Source organism: Papaver somniferum, chromosome 6 (genome assembly GCF_003573695.1).
Source record: "Papaver somniferum cultivar HN1 chromosome 6, ASM357369v1, whole genome shotgun sequence".
Classification (NCBI taxonomy): Eukaryota; Viridiplantae; Streptophyta; class Magnoliopsida; order Ranunculales; family Papaveraceae; genus Papaver; species Papaver somniferum.
In genome coordinates, this window is record NC_039363.1 from 130,238,795 (window position 1) to 130,261,188 (window position 22,394).

Below are 22,394 nucleotides of genomic sequence, written 5' to 3' on the forward strand. Positions count from 1 at the left end.
GTATATCTCGCTCACATATTTCTCAAAATATGTGTTGGTAAGCTTTCGCTTCGACCAAGTTCATCTTATATCATGAGAAAATTGTCGAGTAACATCTTACATGGTTTTTGTGATACAATCATTTGGTGTAAGACTTGGAATGTTTCAATAATGATTATTTTAATATCTTGAAAATTGCTTTGATGCTAATAGTGTGTGAAAACGGCTATTGTCATTATAGAAGAATGTTTCAATAATTGAAATAAAGAGTTGATGATGTAACCATATTTGGATATAAGCATATATACTGTGTTCGTACATTAGTGTATAAGTCCATAAACCGGAAGCCAAGAGTATGCATATGTGTGTATACGAAATTGGTGAAGGAGAGATAGGTTAAGTATGCGTACTCGTACGCATAATGGCGGAAGTTCTCGAACCGAGAATTTCTGCTGAGTTTGGTTTTGGAAAAACTCTTAACTAGTCATCTTAAGTATGCGTACCCGTACGCATACTGGCGGAATTTTTTGAACCGAAAATTTCTGCTGAGTTTGGAAACTTTACAAACTCAAAAACCAGTTGCTTAAGTATGCATACTTAAGCTGGTTACTTTGTTAAATCGGTCAGTTCATGGACTTAAACATTTAAATCATAAGGAATGCAATCTTTGCAAACCGTGGCTATAATGTTTATGATTGATTCAAGTGAATCAACATGATTTGGTTTCAATTGTGTTTTCTATAACAATTGAAAAAATCTTTAACTAGTTTCATTTGAGTCATTTGAACTAGTTATGGTTAAGATGAATATGGTTAAATACCACGCATATGATTCTTAATTACCTAACTTGATTTGTGATTAAAATTCTTAAGCATAACAGGTTAGAAGCAATAATCAAAACCATTGGATGTTGGTTTTTATTGTCAAAGAATCTTTTTCATACACTTATAGTAACCATTCTTGGTGTAAATCCTTGTGAAAAGGGTTATTCTTCCTTTTAAGCATATCAATTCTTGTTGATACAACTTTGTATTTTAGAAAAGATGATCACATTACTTGATCTTCATGATTATATATTTTTTATTGTTACCATGAGACAGTTCTATTTATTTAGTAACACGATCTCATAAGAGACTTTCAATGATTGGTCCTTATCTCGTCTCCTTGTGGGATTTCTAAAATCCAATATATAAATCCTTCTTCTTGGAGAAAGGTCACTCTTGTTGTTCTTTCGGGAATGACATTTTATGGGGGAGAGTTCTTTTGAACTTGTGCTTAATTGCCAAATCTTTGTGGGGAGTGTGGTTGTGGAATTTTTAGGGTTATCATGTATCTTCATTAACTCCTTGATGAATGCATTTAGCTTCGGCTTTATGATTGCATCTAAATTTGTTGGTATGTTAATACACCTTTTGGTCATGATGTATCTCAATGGAAATTTCATTAGGATCCCACTAATTTTCGTACCTTTGCCAATTTTTTTGAAAAAAGGGGGAGAATTATTGTGTAGTTCACACTACAAATACATATGGTTCACGGATCATTATGTAAGGGGGAGTGGTTTTCATGTTGAGATATGTATTGACTAGGGGGGGGGGGGGGGGGTGGTGATACATATTACCTTAGTATTATTTTCAAAGTTGTGATACAATTGAACTTTGATATTGTGTAATAATAGGATCTTCAACAAGTACAGGATGAGCAGACGCATAGTTGAAGAACCAAGGAAATCAAGCATGTCGGATTTTTGAGCTGTAGTGAGTACAATCCATATGTAAAATGGTTTTGTCACTAAAATTGACCAAGGGGGATATTGTTAGAGCATTGCTCGGTTGAACCCACTAGCGTTGGTATGTCAAGTTAGTTGTCAATTTTAGTTGCCAAAATGCATTCTTGATTTAGTACACCAAAGATAGTTTCGGACTAGATTAGGTCTAAGAAAAACTACTCTTAAGGATGAAGACTGGAGATTACAAGAATACATCAACAAGGACTTCATCGACAAAAGTATGTTGTAATTGATTTCATTTGGATTCTTGTTCAATTCTACCTTTCTAATCTATCCAAACAACTGCTCACTCTATGGAACAATTCCTATGACGGTAAATGCACATTTATGTATATATACTCGAGGTTATTTGAGCCACGACTTTTGTGATAATAACCTTTATCCCTGGAAAGGTTCTCATGTTATAGTGAATGAACTTGCGAATTCAAAGAGATAAGAATCACTCAATTCCGAGTTATAACGATGAAGTTATGAGTGATTTATTAAAGTAACAATTATAAATGTTGTTGTAATTGTTACAGTTCGTTAGTAGGAAACAATCTATGGACTTCTTGTAACGGTTCACGGACTTGGGCCCAATTACGTGACTAGAAGACTTTTTTAGTCAAACTGATGATGTTTCCTTATCTAGGCAAGATGGCTATTAATCTAAACATATTTGATTATCATATTAAAGTGTTTGTGATAACTCTTAATTCCTGCCTAAGTTAAAATGTGATTTATTCACAAAAATACAATATTTGCTAATTAATTATTTATTTAATTATTTTGGCAAGAGTTGTAACTTTGGAAAGACTCCCAAATTTAGGAGAGTCTTGAAAAAGGAAAATAGCTTTGCTTAGCTTTCAAGCTATCTTTCACTATAAATAAAAGCTTCGTGAGTGCTACACGTTTTTTATCCCCTTTAGAAAATTGGTGTAAGCTCATAAGGTTGTTTTCCATTTCTTCTGTTCTTCTTGAACAAGAATGAGATAAAAGTCTTTGTATTGGGGATCACAAAGCCAAGTTGGGTTTAATCTTAGTGATTGATTATACAACTTGTAATCTAGGTTTTTCACCTCTTGTCTATTCTAAGTTTTTCTCTTCTGATATAAAACCATTCAAGAGTTGTTGATCATAAACCCTAGGTTTTGATAGATTTCAGTTTCCGATCGTATACGAACACTTGTTAGTCGAAATCGGAAGCTCGAAAGAAAATTTCGATTAAGGTATCTCGTAAAAAACCTTAAGAAGTTTTAAACAAGATATCTCTAGATTTATTCTAGTTGTTCTTGTTGTAGAATCATTAGGTTTCTCTTCCTTTATTGAAGAGTATAATAATCCCTAATCTACAAGTTTTTTTGATGTTTCTTTTACCTAGTAATTGTTTTTATCAAAATAAACACAAGATTTCCAGAACCTTGATTTACATCTAAAGGGAAATCAAATCGGTGTTTTGTGTAAACAAAAATCGAATCGTATCAATCGTGTTGTTGTATCTTCTAAAGAGAGCCTTGGGTTCTGCTAGAAGAATTACGAGAAGAATTTCTAAAGACAATCGGTGTTGTGCTAGGAGTTTTATTAGTGCTGAAGCAGGTATTACATCTAGTCCGAATAGGTAGTAGGAAATTGGTGTAACAGCTTATAAACAGTGTGTGTTTATTCTGGACTAGGTCCCGGGGTTTTTCTGCATTTGCAGTTTCCTCGTTAAAAAAAATTCTGGTGTCTGTGTTATTTCTTTTCCGCATTGTATTGTTTATCTTTATAATTGAAATATCACAGGTTGTGCGTAAGTTCAATCAATTGGGAATCCAACCTTGGTTGTTGATTAAATTGATTGACAATTGGATATTGGTTTTTGATACCGTCCAAGTTATTTCTTATATTCAATCGGGGTCGCAAATTCCTATTTGTTTGATTGCAGATTGAATTGAGAAATAGAGATATAGCTCTTTGATATACTTTTCTCAAGATTGAGTCTGACTATCTAGTTGATTCTCTTCAAAGTATATTAGAGTAAGTCCTCTCAGATTGCCAAAAGAATTTGTTGGGTGTGGTTGTTGTACCCCCCGCTTTTTCAAGATGGACTACTAGTGGTTGAAGGATTCTTCAGTGAATCAAAGAAGCTGAGATCTTGTTTGTTAATGGTAGTATCAGACTGAATGGATAGTTTAAACTTGTAGTTGGCTCTTATGTCACATGAATACCTTGTAAGATCGGGATCATTCGTATACTGAATAAAACTATCTTCATTGCTAGACTCGATAAGATCACTGGGTCTAAATAAGATTGGACACTTCTTCATCAAATGACCAAATAAACAACAAAAATAGCATAGTCTTGGAAGTTTTCATACTTTAATTTCTCCATGAAAGACTTGAAGGAGAAGTTTACGTTCACTTTTTTCTAAGAGGTTTAGTGATGTCTATACTCTGGCATATCTACTCCACTTAGCTTGTTCTCCTGGTTTTATAGTATAGGTAGTACCAATTTTCGATGCAATAATTTGAATGGTTAAAGCAGTGAGAGCACGAGCCGGAAGTTCATGAACGTACATTGAAATCTGAGAACTTAAAAAAATAATATAATAGGAATTTATCTAGGTTAGGCGAGGAACAATAAAAATATTGAGACTCGCACATGTTACTCCAAAGAACCTGAAGGCGAATCGACATCAACGAACACATCATCCTTTCATTCGAGGTTGAAAACGCATGGGACACCAAATACACCCAACTTTTCGTTTTGATATGAGTATGAACGTATGTGGTACTTTTAACAGTCAAAAGATGCGGAAAAGTAAAAAAGTACACACATAAGAATTTTGTTAACGAGGAAACTGCAACAACAAAAAAAACCTAGGACCCCGTCCAGATTGAACACCACACTATATTAAGCCGCTACAAATACTAGCCTACTATCATACTTTGGATTAGAATTTAGTGGAGACCGAATCCACCCTCTAAGTGATTTAGTTACAGTCGTTCTCCTTACGTCTTTTGAACCTCGCAAGGTTCTATGCACTTGATTCGCTTAGATGGCGTCCTTTACAGCCTAAGAGTTGCTTTAGTCGAAGTGAATACTTTTGATACCAATCTTACTCTAACAAATAAGCCTATTTGATTTCCGTTTAGATCAAAGATCAAGGTGCAGAAATCTATTTGCACTAGCAAGCTAGCAAAGCTCACAAATCCGAAACTTATGACTCCCGAAGATCAACCTAGATTCTTAATCACCTCTCAAGAAAATTCATCGAAAAATCAACTAAAATCAGTCTTTAGATATCTATCTTGAGGAATCACAAAGTCTAAGACGAAGAGAACATTGTGATTATTATCTATCTTTCCTGAAAGAGATTACGAAAACCTCGATGACATAAAGCAAGATCAGGATTCATGAACTATCAAGGTAAATATAATCGTACCTGGCATTATGAATCCCCAAGTGAAGTATTTTTAGTCGTAGACCTAAAAGGTCAATAAAATCGACTCTTGAATCAACTAGGATACAAAGTGTCAGGGATTAATTTTAGGGATTAATTTTCCTTGTTGACAGAGATGCTCTATTTATAGTTTTCAAAGACCAGGGTTAGCTTAGAATTCAAGCTAAGATAATTTCAGAATCAAGCAAACAAAATAGGTCTTCAAGCTACAATAAAAGACTATAGGTTACTGAACCATGTATAATGACTGTTCGGTTTGGTAAGTTAGCCAAAGAAATAAAAGCTAATTGATGTTCATTTAAACACCTAAAAAATTAATCATGATTCAAACACATAAGTGTGTAATAAATCAATGAATTCTTAGAAGTATTTAAAAGAGTTCTAGCAATGCTAAACATATTAAAGTAATAAGTCTTTGAGCATCTGCTAAACATCGTTAGGAAATTGGTACAAAAGTTTGCCAACCGCAAGGCTTGTTCACGAGTCAGGGTGCTACGTACAGTTCCCAACCAGATTCACCAACCCTACTTGACCTCGGTTCGTGAACCGGGTCCGCCATCTGCTAGCCAATTAATCCAACTTATAAAATCCAGTTTGCCAATTGTTCCCAACTGAACTTATGGTTTGCGAACTGGTTCACCAACCTTCCCGTATTTCTGAATCATCTATGGTTTGCAAAATGAGTTCGCCAACCTACCCTTAGTAGAAATTCAATAAGTTCATATTTCTCTCTTTTGATGTTTGATACATTCCCAAGTGATATAATCATTTTCATGGGAAATTTTCAATTAATCCACAAATTAATTCGTAGAACTAATATTGTTAAGGACCTTTGAACATCCAATCGCTAAATCATATTTCGAGACTTTTCACAAGATAAGCTTAACTCAAAACATCTTCTTTGTTAATCTACTATAAGTCATACGACATAGTCTTAATAGATAGAATGATGGTACAGTGAGTAAAATAGAATGGTTCAGTCTTCACATACCTAATATAGAAGTTCTCCAAATGTATTTTTCGATCTTCAGTCTTCAAGGGTGATCTCTGATACTCAAATACAATTCTAACCTATCTGAAACTTGACTTAGTAGACTAGAAATAAAGATATAGTTTTGATTACCTAACACTGACAACAAGCTTGAGATAGCAAAACTTGTGGTTCAACCGAGTATTGCTCTAACAGAGGTTAGTAACACAGACTTGACTTATCTATTTCTATCCATATTTCTTTCAAGTTGTTTTGATTGAAAACATAACATATGAAGTCTGTTTGTGTGTCTTTAGTATTTGTGAGTTTATTATTTCATTATGATCAAAGTATGAAGGAAAGATATAATAGTTGTTTTATACAACTTTAGTATATAGAGTTACAAAGTATATTTTATCTATTGAAATTCGTAGATTCAATATAACACTATTTGGTAACTCGTTATTATTTAGTATGTTGAACTTTCAAATTGATTCCATACCTACAAAACTATGTTTACATAAATGAATTTAAGAAAGTAGACATACGAAAGTTGTTTCATAGTTTAAAGGAATCAAATGATTTATTCTATGATGGATCCCTTAAAAAATGATCTTTACTAGGACTGATCCTCAGGATATCTAGTATGACAGGTCTCTTACCAAAGGTCGCTACTAGGACCGGTCCCAAGGATCTCTACCGGAACCGGATTCTTAGTTTAACCAAGTTTGAGTTTTTGGTTTGTCTATTACTTTAGGGTTTTCAAAGATATCGAAAATGCATTTTGGTTGAAAAGGAAAGTTCATAAGATGTCGACATAATATATTTAAACATGTGCTAAAATCTTATTACTTAAGATTCAAGTATTTTCCTTGATACTCAAGGCAAGATCCCATAACCGAAATATTATAATCTTTAGATATTTGAATTTATATGCTTCTCATATCCCAGAGGATAAGCATGTCCCTTGTTGTTATATTAGTAAAGCATATGTTGTATACTAGTTAATATTGGTTGTCGTCGAAAAGATATTTCGGCACATATGTTGGACTATATGTTGGGGAAAAAAACAAAACAAAAAATATATATTTATTGCATATCTTTAAGATTTTCTGATTTAGTTATTCCTTGGTGTCTAAACATGCCTTGGTCATTATAAATAGTAGATCTTGTATTCTTAAAAACTCATCCATTTGACACGCTACTTAACTGTTTATGTGGGAATCCCACTAGTAGTATTCTTGTAATACTCATTCGAGAGGAGAGTATCCTAATCAGGTGCAATCTCTTATGTGCGATTCATTTAAAGACTATTATGAAGCTCTAGTAGTACCACTGGTGGGAACCTTGAAAGATCTAGTTTGTTTATTTAGTAGTATTTCTCTTCTTATATAAGGTCACTCGAACTAGTTCAAGGATCGGCGATTTCAGATCTTCTTTATTGCGTATAGATCTGAAGACATGACTTTTGATCATCCATTGTTAATAGACTCCGTTCGGCGTATGATCAATCATTAGTGGAATCAAGTTTTATGTGCAGGTATTTTGAAAACTGAAGATTGAAGACCCGAAGATTTATTTTCAGTAACCAGATTTTTGCGACAACTTCGTGCACACTTGATTAATTGGGATACGATAAGTTGTTTATCTCGAATAGACTTTTTAAAACATGTTTTATATATCGGTAATCTATCTAAGTGTATTTCTTTGAGATCTACGTTGATATTTTGTAAACTGAGATTATTTCGATAATATTGATCTTAGTTGATCTGACTGAACAAAGGATTTTTTATATTGATAAAATTAAAGAACCTTTGTAGTCATCTTATTTTTATTAACTCGGTTGTCTTGGAGAATGATAGAGAGGTTACTGAAACAGATTAGTCTTTTACTGTTTCAGATTATGATACAAAGGAGTTGAGTTGCTTAAGTTTTCACATCAGGTGAAGCGACTTAAGATAGTAGACTCTATCTCAATATTTACGTGCGTAGACCATATTTGTTGTAGGCACAGGTATATTGAATAAAATGAGCAACTTGGAGTTATATTACTTGGTCTTAACTATACAAAGTTGTAGTAGTCTTTGGGTAGCGGCTTAATTCAGAGAGTTTTCAAAACTGAACTAGGTCCCGAGGTTTTTATGTCTTGTAGTTTTCCTTTTCAACAAAATCTTGTTACGTACCTTTATTTTAATTTCCGCATTATAATTGTTGGTTTAGTTGTAATTAAAGCAATGACAATGTACATTAATCAAACACTTGGTTTAATCCCATAAATTGGTTCGGATTCGAACTTACGTTATATACCAACTGTACATCGTGTTTGGATAAAGATTTACACAATGTGAGTTTGCATAAGTTGATATTGAAAAGATTTTGGTGTACTTGGTACCCTATCATTTCAATATTCATGAGTATCATTGGCAATCGCTTCTTCTAACTCCATAATCTTTTCAGAAGCAACAAGGCTAAATTTTATGGTTCACACAGAGCTACACGAAGAAGGTGGAACGCTATACATAGAAGGAGGATCATCTCGTAGACGTTTAAATTTCAAGGCGTTTTACTCCAATCTCAACTCGAGCGACTTTATTTCCTTATAGACAAAGGTTTTTTCTCGAGAAGGATCCTTATTTGTGATCTCTTTCATTAACCATAGTATTTTACTCCAATCTCTTTTTTTATCCTGATGACCTCAGAAGCCTGTATTCTTAGGTGCTTTAAAATTAAACACTTTCATTGTCCTTTCTACTTCTGAGTCAGAATCATCAGTAAGATAGTAGGGATAAAAATTATCAAAACTCGACAGTTTTATGGGAATAAGGTGTTCATTTACTTTTGAGAAGGAAAAATATCCAATCTCATTAATAGATTCCATAAACATAGCACTTTCAACAACTGGCGGTACATTGTTATAGGTAGAACTCTTGTCCATAGATTCAGATCGCTACAAACACAGACTTTTTAGGTCTAACGGTGTTTGCATGCTCTGATACCAATTGAAAAAAAAATGGTACCAACTACAGTAGAACCTATCTATATTAATACTTTTGGGCATCCACAAAATTATTAATATAGGGAGGTTATTAATATAGAGAGGTACCCATAGAAAATGTAAAAATTCAAGTTCAATGTATTTGTAGTTATATTGATGTATATACATTTTTATATATACAAGTGCATGTATATATCTTGGAATTTGTAGTCCAAGAAGCTTGGAAGGTTTAAACATGCTCGAAAAGTTGGAAATATTATGGCTTCAACAAGAAGATGTTTATGTTGATGAGATATTATGCATCCGCAAGTTAATAGATGATGTAGTAATCTAAAAAATTACTTCTTTTTCTCAAACAACTGTAGATACGTATTTTGTTCAATCATAAATTTGATGTAACTATATATATATATATATATATATATATATATTAATTCTTACTATTTAGAGGTAAATTCTTTAAGGAGGAACTGGAAAAAATCATTAATATTAAACTGGATAGGTTATTACTATTTCTCACTGGCCCAAGTTGGGACCATAAATTTTTATTAATATGTGGAGGTTATTAATATATAGATTATCAATATACAGAGGTTCTACTGTACACCACCAAATTTTTCTTTCGGAAACCTGTGTTGTCAAAACCTAATACAATCACAAGTAGGTCAAAGCAAAGACCCTTGAATAAGAATATATACATAGTTTTTCTCGTTCTCTTCCACAATCAATAATGTATATACGAAAAGTACATGTACCAGATTGTATAGAAGAGTTGGAGGATCTCAAAAATCAATATCCAAGGTCAATATAATTATATCCGAATTCTAACAAGTACAAAACTTGTAATTTATCTTTCAAAATACGAATTTAACAAAATCTTGATTTGATCTCTAATAATAAGGAGTTAAACTATATAGATTGATTAAGTACTACTCGTGTTATTCCTATGATAAAGATAAACAATATAATGCGGAAAAAGAAAAAATATAAGACACCATAATTTTGTTAAGGAGAAAAACTGCACTGACAGAAAACCCTCGGAACTTCGTCCAACTTTGAACACCATACTGTGTTAAACCATTACAAACGTTAGCCTACTATTAAACTTTGAACTAGAATGTAACTGAGACGAATTAACCCTTCAAGCAATTCAGATACAGTCTTGTTCTTTACGTCTCTTAAATATCTCAAGATTCTATGCTCTTGATATTGACAGGCCTTGAAAGGGTATAAAATTATGCGCAGAAAAACGGGGGCCTACAGTAATACCGCAAGTGCACGGTCGTCAGTTGTAGCTCGTGCAAGTACGGGTCGATCCACAGAGATCGGGTGTGTTTGGAGTTTTCTAGCTAATTGGGTTCCTAAATTTGCTATTGTTGGGCTTTGGGTACCAATGGATTTTGGTAACCAATGGGTTATGATTGTGCTTTGGGCCTTTGAATGATTTTGAATTGGATTGAACTGAGCTTGGGCTCAGAAATGTGGACTATGGGCTTTGGTTTCAGTGAACTGATTTGAGCTTTGGGCTCAACAGTTCAACTGTGAATTGGGCTTAACAGTTCACTTTTGACTTGGGTTTGGTAGTGAACTAGGCTTTGGCCTTAACTGGGCTTCAGAGGCTTTTGGAAGTGAACTGAGCTTTGGGCTCAGCAGCAGCAGGCAGGAAAAGGAAGGCAGCAGCAGGAGCAAGAGCTGCAGCAGTTTGGCAGCAGCAACAGCAGCTGAGGCAGGAGGCAGCAGCAGGGGGAAGCAAAGCAGCACAAGTGCTGCAGCAGCAATTGCAGCAGTAGAAGAAAAAGGCAGCAATGCAGCAAGGGTTACAGCAGCAGTACTGCAGCTGCTCAAGCAGTGAAGAAAATGCAAAACAGAAAAGCAACAGAGTTGCAGGGCAGGGAAGAAACAACAAGGCAAAAGCAATACAAAACAAGAAAACAAAGCTAAACAGTTGAAGATGGAATTGTGGATGAGAATGAAGTAGATTATGGATGGGAACTAGGGTTTGAATTCACTCTAACTTCTACTATGTATTCTCCTATAGAAAGTTAAACTCAACTATGTTCTATTATTTCCAAAGCACTAATTGTCTTTCTACAGCATAACTAGTCAAAGGATTATGAATTCAGCTTGAGTTGCAGCTTATCAACAGCTCATGGACCTAACTACAAAGTATACTTGGCATACATTGTGAAAGTGAGGTGATGATGAACTAAGTTCAAGTTTTTCCTAAACTTGTTTAGCCTTCTAATGCAATATGATCAATGTACTACACAATAAGAAATTAGGGATTCATCAAGTCCCTAGCATGATGGTTTAGAACATGACAAACATTACACTAACATTACAGGGCAGTGAGCATAACAGTGAACAACATGGTGAACTAACATGACAACATTCATATAAACAGAGAATTAAAACCAAGAACAAGAACAAATGCAATTAAAAGTAAAAGTGCAACTAACAGGAACAATTAAAATTAACAGGAGCATCACACATTAAACATTAACAGTGCAATTTAAAATTGGAATTAACCTAACCCAAATTGGGTGGAAACTTGGCTAGTCCAAGAACGAGTTTTAACAGTGATACCCAACCCTCAATTTATACCCAGACAATAAAATTAGGGTTTTCTTAAATTACACAAAATTTAACTTACAAACTCCCAAAATCTGCTCGACCCATGCCTCCTCTAGTCCTTGATGCTCTTCCTCTGCTCCTATTGTCCCCTAATTTCGAGTTATTTTACTCACCCCAAAACCTAGGGTTTCAGAGGTTGTGAGATGAAGAAAATAACTAGGCTAGGGATATGGGGGTGTTGTCGGTGAAGAGATAGTAGTGGCAGTGATGGAACTGGTGGTGGTGACGGAAGTGACAGCGGCAGAGAGGGGAGGTGGTGGAGTTGCAGAGCTCTGCAACTGTCGGGTGAAGAGAGATGAAGTTTTGGGGCGATGGGTTGTTTGGGTGGATAATAGGATTCGGTCGCTAGGGTGTGAAGCGGGAGCATCTGGTTCGATGTTTGGCGAGCTGAGCCGCTGGATATGGAGATGGTAGGTAGATCGGACGGCTAAGAGAGAAGCAGTTTGTAGCGACCGTTGGATGTGGAACACAACGAAGTCAACGGTGCTAGATTAGGTTAGGTGCTGTAGTGTTGGGCGGAATCATCGGGATTTGATGCACAATGATGAGGTGACCGTTGGATGACAAGATGGATCCAATCTGACGGCTCTCATGGAAATGGGTATGGATAAAGGAAATGGATTTGGGTAAGGGTTTTGGGCCTTGGGTATGCCAAGCCCATATCTTCTTTAAGAACAATTCTTCCTTCTTGAGCCCATTCCTAGCTTTTTGGTCTTGTGCGCAACATTCTTCGCGGCTTCCTTGCGTAATTCCTCCCGGCTTTTCACTACTTTTCTGCTCTTTTTGCTCCGCACTTCATCCAGATTTTATTTGTTACCTAAAAATGCAAAATTAAGTAAGAAAAATATTTATTCTTGAAAACAATGAAAATACAGAATATGGGATAAAATGTAGAATTAATGCACAAAAGATGAGTTAAATGCCAACAAAAATATATATAAATATGCACTATTTAGCACTCATCAGATATTCCTTAGCTGACGTCCCTTACAGCCTACCAGTTGCTTCAACCTTAGTGAAGAATTTGATACCTATATGCCTCCAACAGATAACCTATTTGATTTCCCGTTGATATGTTTCAATCTTGGTTGGAAATCGGTTTATAGTAGACAAAGTCCAGCAAACCTCACGGATACGGAACACTTACAGTCTTATCAAACAGAAGCCTAAATCACTAACCACATCTCAAGAACAATCCAAACAAATCAAGAAAGAGTTTAGATATCTACCTTGAGGAATCACAAAATCTGAGACTAAGAGAACTTTTGTGATCTCTATTTATTTTTTCCTGATCTAAAGTTCATGAACTTCAATAACTAGTAGAAGAAGATCCCAAATACAAGAACTGTTAGGTAAAAAAATAGTCTGATAAGGATTCACGAATCCCTAAGTGAAGTATTCAAAGTCGTAACCTAGAATCAGTTTCGTAAAGAAACCTTTGTTACAGATGAAGACTCTAGCTTTGAAACTAGGACATAAAAGTGCCAGGGATTAATAAATCATGTTGCAAGAGTCTCTTTATTTATAGATTTGTACAGCTACAGATAGATTTAAATTCAAGTTAAGGTTGGTGTAGATGAAATTCCTAGTTAGGAATTCATGTAAGCATGTGAAAATTCCACCTTGGAATCACACAAAAGAATATGCACTATGGTCCGAAGTTACGGAACTGTGCAAAATGATAGTCCATAGCTACTAAGTATGCCTTTGAACTTAGAAGCACTAGCAGTGTTCAATAACGCTCAATACTAAATAATAATCCATAAGCCCAAAACGAATTTGAGAATAAAGTTGTCTCAAAAGTATCTATGAGACTTGTAGCAAAAACAAACATAGTCATACAAATAGTTCGTGAACTTTTGGTATCTATGCAGATCGTCTAGTCAGGTTATAAGGGTATGAAAACCAGGTTTGCAAACCACTGACAGTTCGCGAAGTCAAATCTATGCAAACTAGGTTTGCAAACCTACCCCCATTCCCGAACTCATATGTAAAGGGCATGTAAATCGGGTTTGCAATTTCTACAATTCACGAAATTCATATTGACTTTGGTATGCATACCGGGTATGTGTATCTTGTACAAACAGTTATGAAATTCTCTCATAATTAATTTAGAAAAATTCCCAATATCCATATACAGTATATGTTGTTGCTTGGGAAATTTCCAAATGATCAACGTGTAACAAAAAAATTTATGAACAATAAATTGTTTTAACTAAGATTGCTAAGGATCTACGAACATCCACTGCTAGAATCTTATTTCGAGAGTTAAACCAAGACAAGCTTGAATTAAACTTCTTCTTTACAGTGTTAAGTCTACTAAAATCATACGATTACATCTCATAACACAAAATGGTAGATAGAAGTAATTAGGATATGTCAGTCTTCACATACCTTTTTATTAATGAAGTTCCCACATAAGTCTTCGTTTGTTCTTCAATCTTCAATATTCGAGGTTTATTCAGTGATGTCTGATACTCGACTGTCATGCTTTAATCCTAGTCCGAGATTTGAATTTTGTAGATTAGTTATGCATCCAACATTGACAACAAGCTTTGAGATAGAAAAACTTGAGAGTTCGACCGAGCGATGCTCTAACATATGTTGTGGTAATGCAAGCCAATTGAAGCCGAAATTTTCGTGAAACCGATGTTCATGCGGTAAGAACAATTATACAAATGTCCAAATTTAAAATTTCTTTGTGATCTTTAATAAACAAAATTTCATAAGTTACAAGAAAGATGTCTCCGACGAATTGGCTCATGTGCAAAACTAGGAAAGCTGGATTTCCAATACGAATGTTGTTATAATATTTTAAAAGTGTTGCCTAAATAGTATCCACTCTTTTTATATGTTCTTAATTAAATTAAGGTTTAATTTTTTAATTCTTAGTTAGATATAAGTCTAAGTACCGATAAATTAAAATTAGAAGTTTAATTTTCAATTTTACTTCTTGTTTTAATAAGTTTGAGTTTTCGAACTAATTTACAGTATTGAGCCTTTTCTTACAAGATATAAACATACACGATAAAAACCTAAATAAAATATTTCAAATAAAAAGCTCGGTATCTTTTACCTCATGTATACCTTACTTCCAATCGACATTTTCTTGATAATATTTTTCTTGGTTGTTGTGACCAGTACAAAGATTAACTTTTAAGTTTTCTCTATCTGGATTTTCCTTGCCTTGAAATTTTTGTTACCTTTTAGCTGAATATTTGACTTAGTTAATATCCAAAACTTTTGAAAATTTTATTTAATTTCTTTTTTGTGATTGTTATTTATTTATAACCATCCCATATCTTGTGAATAACTGCTTCAAGTATTATTCTGGAAAAAAATCAAGTTGAGTTATAATTTCTACTATTTGAATTTTTTTTGGTATTAACTTTTTTGTGTGTTGATAAAAAAGAAAGAACGAAAAAAAAGACGAAGAAAAAGGATTTTGTGTAAAAATGAGATTTAAAATTTACATATTTATAGATAGTAGAGAAAGTTATGTTGGTGATAGAGTCTCCACCAAGTGATGAACTCTCCACATCCGGTGATAGAGTCTAGGTCTAGTCTCTGTCGCTCAATTCATTCGAGTTTGCCAAACCACCTGTCATGGTGTCACGACTTAAAAACGCCTCTTTAAATTTTCTCGAGCCAGTAACCGGTAACACAATGGTTCTATGCGCAATTCTATGAGCCGCAAGTGCTTCAGCCTTATAAGTCTGCACTACTGATGAGCACGCAAGTGTGACGCATTTTCACCCATAACTACATTCGCTATGACTAATTTAATCACTAATAATCTTGTTTTAAGTCTTTTTAAGGAAATAAGCTCTTTTGGAAAAATAGCTCGAAAAAGTGTTAAAGACAACTAGAGGAACTGATAAATGCACCCATCATTTCAGATACGGGCACCCAACAAATGGATAGAGGCACCCTCTTCTTCTTCATTTGAAACAGATTCACATAATTTATGGGAGATCTCAAAGATTTAAGGAAAAGATATCTTCTTGCCTATTATACAGGAAGTTTTCATATCTTGAAGTTAAAAGAGATAATATATTGATGAGTTTGTTTTTATTGAAAAGGAGAAAGAAAATCTGTAGTTTTATTTATAAATAAAAAAAAAGATAATATCCCCAGGATTTTATTCTAGCAAATAGAGGAAGATGTGTGATAAATGGAGAAAAAAATTATTCCTGAGATATTTTTCATTAAAGAGAAGATCTGGTGGACTTATGGAAGAATATTTTGAAAAGATGTTTGAGTAATGGGTTGTTGTGTATAAATAGGGTGCTAATAGGACCAAACAGGTATCCGGAGAGGGGGGAGTTTTGGAAGAGCAAAATAGTTGCGTTTAATTTTTCTCCATTTTCACCATCGTAAACACTTTTTGAGCAATAAAATGATCTTTTAAGAGTGTCTACAACATGATGAGCTAGACCCCTACACTGGGTCGACGGAGGAATCCGAATTTCACACATGGGTAAATTTATTTTATTTACTATATGACTTTTGCACTAATTAAAATAGAATTATGATTTGAATTAATTAGTTATTATTTTATTTGATGGGTCATGCTTGCTTAAATGTTTGATGTCCCATGCTTACGATTTATAACTAATATTTTGAGAATCTACTTTGGCAAAATAAGAGTCGATGCTATTTTTATTGAGCGATAATTGTTGAGAATGAATAATTGAGCCTTATGCTATGAATTCGGTGGAATCCTAGTCCCAGTAGCTCTCTTTTATTATTTTCGTTAAATCTTTAAATTTAGTCTTCACAAGTCTTAGAGTTCGAATCCTATTTACAACAACGACAATAAAAATCTCACCATTTTGGCGCCGCCGACGCGGATTTGTTTTTAGATTAATTTTTAGGTTTATTTTTTTATTTTGTACAGTATTTTCAAAAAAAAAATTTCTTTTTTATGCGTTTATTTTTGTATTTTTTTAAGACATTTTGAGGATGATGACTTCTTCTGGGTATACGTCATCTAAGATGACGTTGGCGGAATATAAGCGTAGAAAGCCAAATTATCAGGAAACCTCGTCTGAGATGACGCTTGCTGAATATAAGTGTAGGCAACGGTATGGAGTTTTTGATCCACATGTGGTAAGTGAAGAATCTCCTCTAGAGATATATGAGAAGTATTATAAACACACACCACTTAGTTTGGACTTAAGATTGAGAATTCTGGAATGTAAAAAATTATATGATGATGATGATCAGTCTTGTAGTGACTCTCTGGTCGAGACAGAATTTGTAGATGACCCTGTGAATGATTGTGTAGATGATTTGTCTAATTTATTAGGAGAATCTATCTCGCAAGATCTTTCACCTGATTTAGAGGTTGTTTATAGTCCCCTAGACTTCCAAAAGTTACCTAATTTAGAGTTAGAATTATGTGCTTCAAAATTTTTGTTGGAATGCTTTCCATCCAAATACCCAAAGGACGTCCCTGTTTCTGATACCGTGCATGAGCCTATTGACAATTTCCCTGTCCCAATAGTATCCCTATATTATGTGCTATACTCACTTCCATGTGAAGTAAAAATTAGGTTTGGGGGTAATCCTCTATTTCAGACAGTTTCAATGTCACCATATTTTCATAGCATAATTGTGAAGTTGTCGTTTGTAAATACTGTATTTTGGGTTGATCCCCAAATTTTCAGGCTGTTAATCTTTGGGGATCCATTTCTGTACATTCCAGTAGGTATATTTATTTTATTTTTACTTTGGTTTACTTTTTGCATTTCCCATCTTAATATTTGCGTTGGATGACTCAATTACATTGAGGACAATATAATGTTTAAGTGTGGGGGAGAGGTTAACTTTTTACTTTATTTTTTCAGGAAATTCCTTGCAAATCATGACCAGCTGTGTAGCGGGTCTAAAAAAAAATTAAAAAAAATTATTATTATGATTGTTAGGGTTATGACCAGCTGTGTAGCGGGTCTTTTTCTTTTTTCTTGCATGTTATGACCAGCTGTTGAGCGGGTCCAAAAAAAAAGTTAATATGACCAGCTGTGTAGCGGGTCTCATTCTTTCTATCTTATTATATGACCAGCTGTGTAGCGGGTCAATTTTCTGTTTTGCTCGAGGACTAGCAAAATGTAAGTGTGGGGGAATTTGATGAGCACGCAAGTGTGACGCATTTTCACCCATAACTATATTCGCTATGACTAATTTAATCACTAATAATCTTGTTTTAAGTCTTTTTAAGGAAATAAGCTCTTTTGGAAAAATAGCTCGAAAAAGTGTTAAAGGCAACCAGAGGAACTGATAAAGGCACCCATCATTTCAGATACGGGCACCCAACAAATGGATAGAGGCACCATCTTCTTCTTCATTTGAAACAGATTCACATAATTTATGGGAGATCTCAAAGATTTAAGAAAAAGATATCTTCTTGCCTATTATACATGAAGTTTTCATATCTTGAAGTTAAAAGAGATAATATACTGATGAGTTTGTTTTTATTGAAAAGGAGAAAGAAAATTTGTAGTTTTATTTATAAATAAAAAAAGATAATATCTCCAGAATTTTATTCTAGAAAATAGAGGAAGATGTGTGATAAATGGAGAAAGAAATTATTCCTGAGATATCTTTCATTAAAGAGAAGATCTGGTGGAGTCATGGAAGAATATTTTGAAAAGATGTTTGAGTAATGGGTTGTTGTGTATAAATAGGGTGCTAATAGGACCAAACAGGTATCCGGAGAGGGGGGAGTTTTGGAAGAGAAAAATAGTTGCGTTTAATTTTTCTCCATTTTCACCATTGTAAACACTTTTTGAGCAATAAAATAATCTTTTCAGAGTGTCCACAACATGATGAGCTAGACCCCTATACTGGGTCGACGGAGGAATCCGAATTTCATACATGGGTAAATTTATTTTATTTTTTATATGACTTTTGCACTAATTAAAATAGAATTATGATTTGAATTAATTAGTTATTATTGTATTTGATGGGTCATGCTTGCTTAAATGTTTGATGTCCCATGCTTACGATTTATAACTAATATTTTGAGAATCTACTTTGGCAAAATGAGAGTGGATGTTATTTTTATGGGTTATTTGGTTTTTGGTACTTACATTTTGACCAACATTAGTGTTTGGTCTAACTTTTGTCCAAGTTAGTGCTTGGTACTTGGAAATGACGTTGACCCGCGTGGACTAACTAAAATCTTGACTTCTGTTTAGTATATATTTTTATTTTTAAAATAATAATAATTACTTAACACCGTTAACAGTGCCGTCAACACGTGATTTTCTTAAAAATTCACATGACTACAGTTTTATTCTACGGTCCAGATTCCCTAGGTCTAACGACCTGATTTTTACCGTTTGGTCATTACCTATAAAAGCACCTTTTCTCATACTATTCTCTACCACCTTTCACATTTTTCTTCTCCTGAACCTGCAAATTCTTATCTTCATCGTCAGATGTATGAACCCATCTACTTGTAATACCTATGATATGCCACTCTATGTAATTTGTTCTATATTGTTCCTAAACTAACAAGCAACACTAACTTATACAACAACAATCTATTCATACACACATAGTTTATAAAGATAAAAACTATTAGCAGTATGTTCATTAAGCAATAACAGTTGAGGTTCGAAACAAGTTTAGAAACTTATGTCTAATTGTTCATAAAGATAAAAACCTAGATACTGTCATATAGTAGTAGTTCATAAAGCAAGCAACTGCATATGTTGTTCAAAATAGTGAAGATGTGGACTTAAATCATAAATGATCATTCTTAAGTAAGATCAATAGTGATTCCATTGAGGGGATTACCTATATACCTTTGGATCCTTCTGCTCCTTCTTGGTGGTGAAGGCAATACAGGTTCAGCCTCATGCTCTGACTCAGGTTCTGGTTCAGGTAGTAGTGGCTCAGGCAGCACGGGCTCAGGAGTTAGTCTTCTCCTTTTCTGTTGTGCACCACCACCTCTGGTTCTAGCACCACCACCCGTGGTTCTAACACCACCACATGTGGTTCTAACACCACCACCAAAGTTTCCTGTCATAAAACAACCATCTAAACCTCCAGTAGGCACTGCAGCTACATATGGGTGTTGCACATCAAAAGGAATTGGTTCGTGCAAAGCATCAGGAATGGGTTCTTGCGGCACAGCAGCAGCTGGTGCAGTCTAATAAGAAAATACCAGAAAGTTTGCAGGGATTAACACTTGAAGGGATTAACTAACCTAACACTTGAAAAATAGAAGTATGGTGTCAATTTGCAGGTATCACCTGAGCCCTTCGAGTCCTTGGAAATGCATCCTCACATAGAAAACCTATACCAAATATGCGCCCTCTCTTTTTATGAACACCAAATGGCAAACCCCTCATTCAACCTCTACCCCCACCTCTAGTACCTAGAGTCCAACCACCTCTTCCGAAAGATCTTCCAGGAGGGACCCAAACTGGTGCAGATGGTGCCGCTGTTGATAGTGCAGTTGGTGTTGGTGCAGCTGGTGCATGTGTTGATGGTGCAGTTGGTTCTGGAGTAGCTGGTTCTGGTGCAGCTGGTGCAGTTGTTGATGGTGTAGTTGGTGATGCTGCTGGTGATGGTGCAGTTGGTTCAGTTACATCCTCAAAGAGCAAGTATTCAGCTCCTCTACCACCTGTTCTGCCACCTCCTCTACCACCTGTCATGCCACCTCCTCTGCCACCTGTCCTTCCACCTCCTCTTCCACCTCCTCTGCCAACTGTCCTTCCACCTCCTCTACCATCTATCCTTCCACCTATTATGCCACCTCCTCTCCTACCTGTCCTGCAACCTCCACTCCCACCTCCTTTTCCACTATTATGTTGTTCATTTAGATACTCTACAAAATCCATAGATGGATTCCTCATCACTTGTGGTTCACCATCTGCAAACAAAGAATATCATTAAAATTAGTCAAAACAAGACAAAGATAAAGATAAAGATTTCCAAAAAGATAAAGACAAATAAAATATAAAAGTTCACCACCTTGGGAAGCTTCAAATTCAGCCTTTCTAGGACAACCCCTCTTGTTTTTCCCAAATTCCAAACATAATTTACACTGCTTTCTCTGTCTATTTCCACCTCTAGCTTCATCTGCATCTCTTCTCCTTTCCGTCTTTGGTCTGCCTTTCTGCCTCTCATATAGTGGAGGTTTTACTTTATGTTGAATTTCATCCAATGACTTCCATTTACATACATTGTCCATTGGACCAACCATTCCAGCATATGTGGCTCTGTACTTGTCCACATTATGATATTCATCAACATACCTGCAAAACAAGAAGAAAACAACAATAATATTGATTATAGATAAAGTTGTTAAACATAAAATTTCATAAAAAATAATAATTAAAGACAACCATGAAACAACTTACTCTTTCCAATCAGCATTTCTGTTGAAAAATGAATCATTGATTGCATGTTCACAAGGAATCCCAGTGACATCCCAAAACCTACAAGAACATTGATGCTTAGGCAAATCAACAACCCAAGAACATCCATTCCTGTGATCAAGGACTGTCCACACATCTTTGCTAGTAGGGACGCTTTCAAATGTTGTTGCTTTTTGCCTGTTCATATTATAAATCTCTTCTGCCCTTGGGACCACACCTCCATCAGGATAACTCTCACCTTGTAGTCTCCTATCAAACATCAACCTTGTCACCATCAGGTGATACTTCTCAAGAAACTTACAAACAGGTAGACCTCTTATATCCAATATCCATGCATTAAAAGCTTCACAAAAGTTTGAAGTTATGTGTTCACAGCTTGATGAAGTATCAAAGAAAGACCTTTCCCACTGTGCAGAATCTTCTCTCTGTAAATAAGCCACTTCTTCTGGTCTTACATCCATCATCTTCTTCATTTCTATATCATGATCTTCCTTCACATATGACCTTGTTGTATTCCATGCAAGTGCTTCTAGATGCTTTCCAGGGTGATATCTTTTCATGTTCTTGTACATATGTCTAAAACAATACCTATGGTAATGATTCACATCAACAAAGTTTGTGTCAACAGCTGATATGAGTCCCTTCTCCCTGTCTGATATGAATGTAAGTGCTCTTGGATGTAGTTTCAAATATGGGGCAACAATCCTAAGAAACTCAGTCCAATTCTCTTTGTTTTCCTTTCTACATATGAATATAGCAATTGGAAATAATCCATTGTTTGCATCTAATGACATAATGCTTAAGCAAACACCTCCATACTTCCCTTTCAGAAAACAACCATCTAAACCTAGAATAGGTCTACAACCAAGTCTAAACCCTTATATAGAACATTTACACTATACATAGATGCTTGAACTTACCAGCTTCATCTTTTGCACATCTAGCAATACTACCATCATTCCTCTTCAGTATTTGCTCACAACATTCAGGACTTAAAGCATAACTTTCTTCATAGTTGCCAAAAAATCTCTCCATACACATATGCCAAGCATGCCAAGCAGTCCAATAAGAGATCTCTACAGAGTGAACCCTCTTCACTTCAGACTTGAAATCATTTGTTTTATAGTTAGGATGAGCTTTAAATGCATCTAACATAACCCTGAATACCCACCTACAAACACAAAATAGTTCACACACACATTAGATACCTA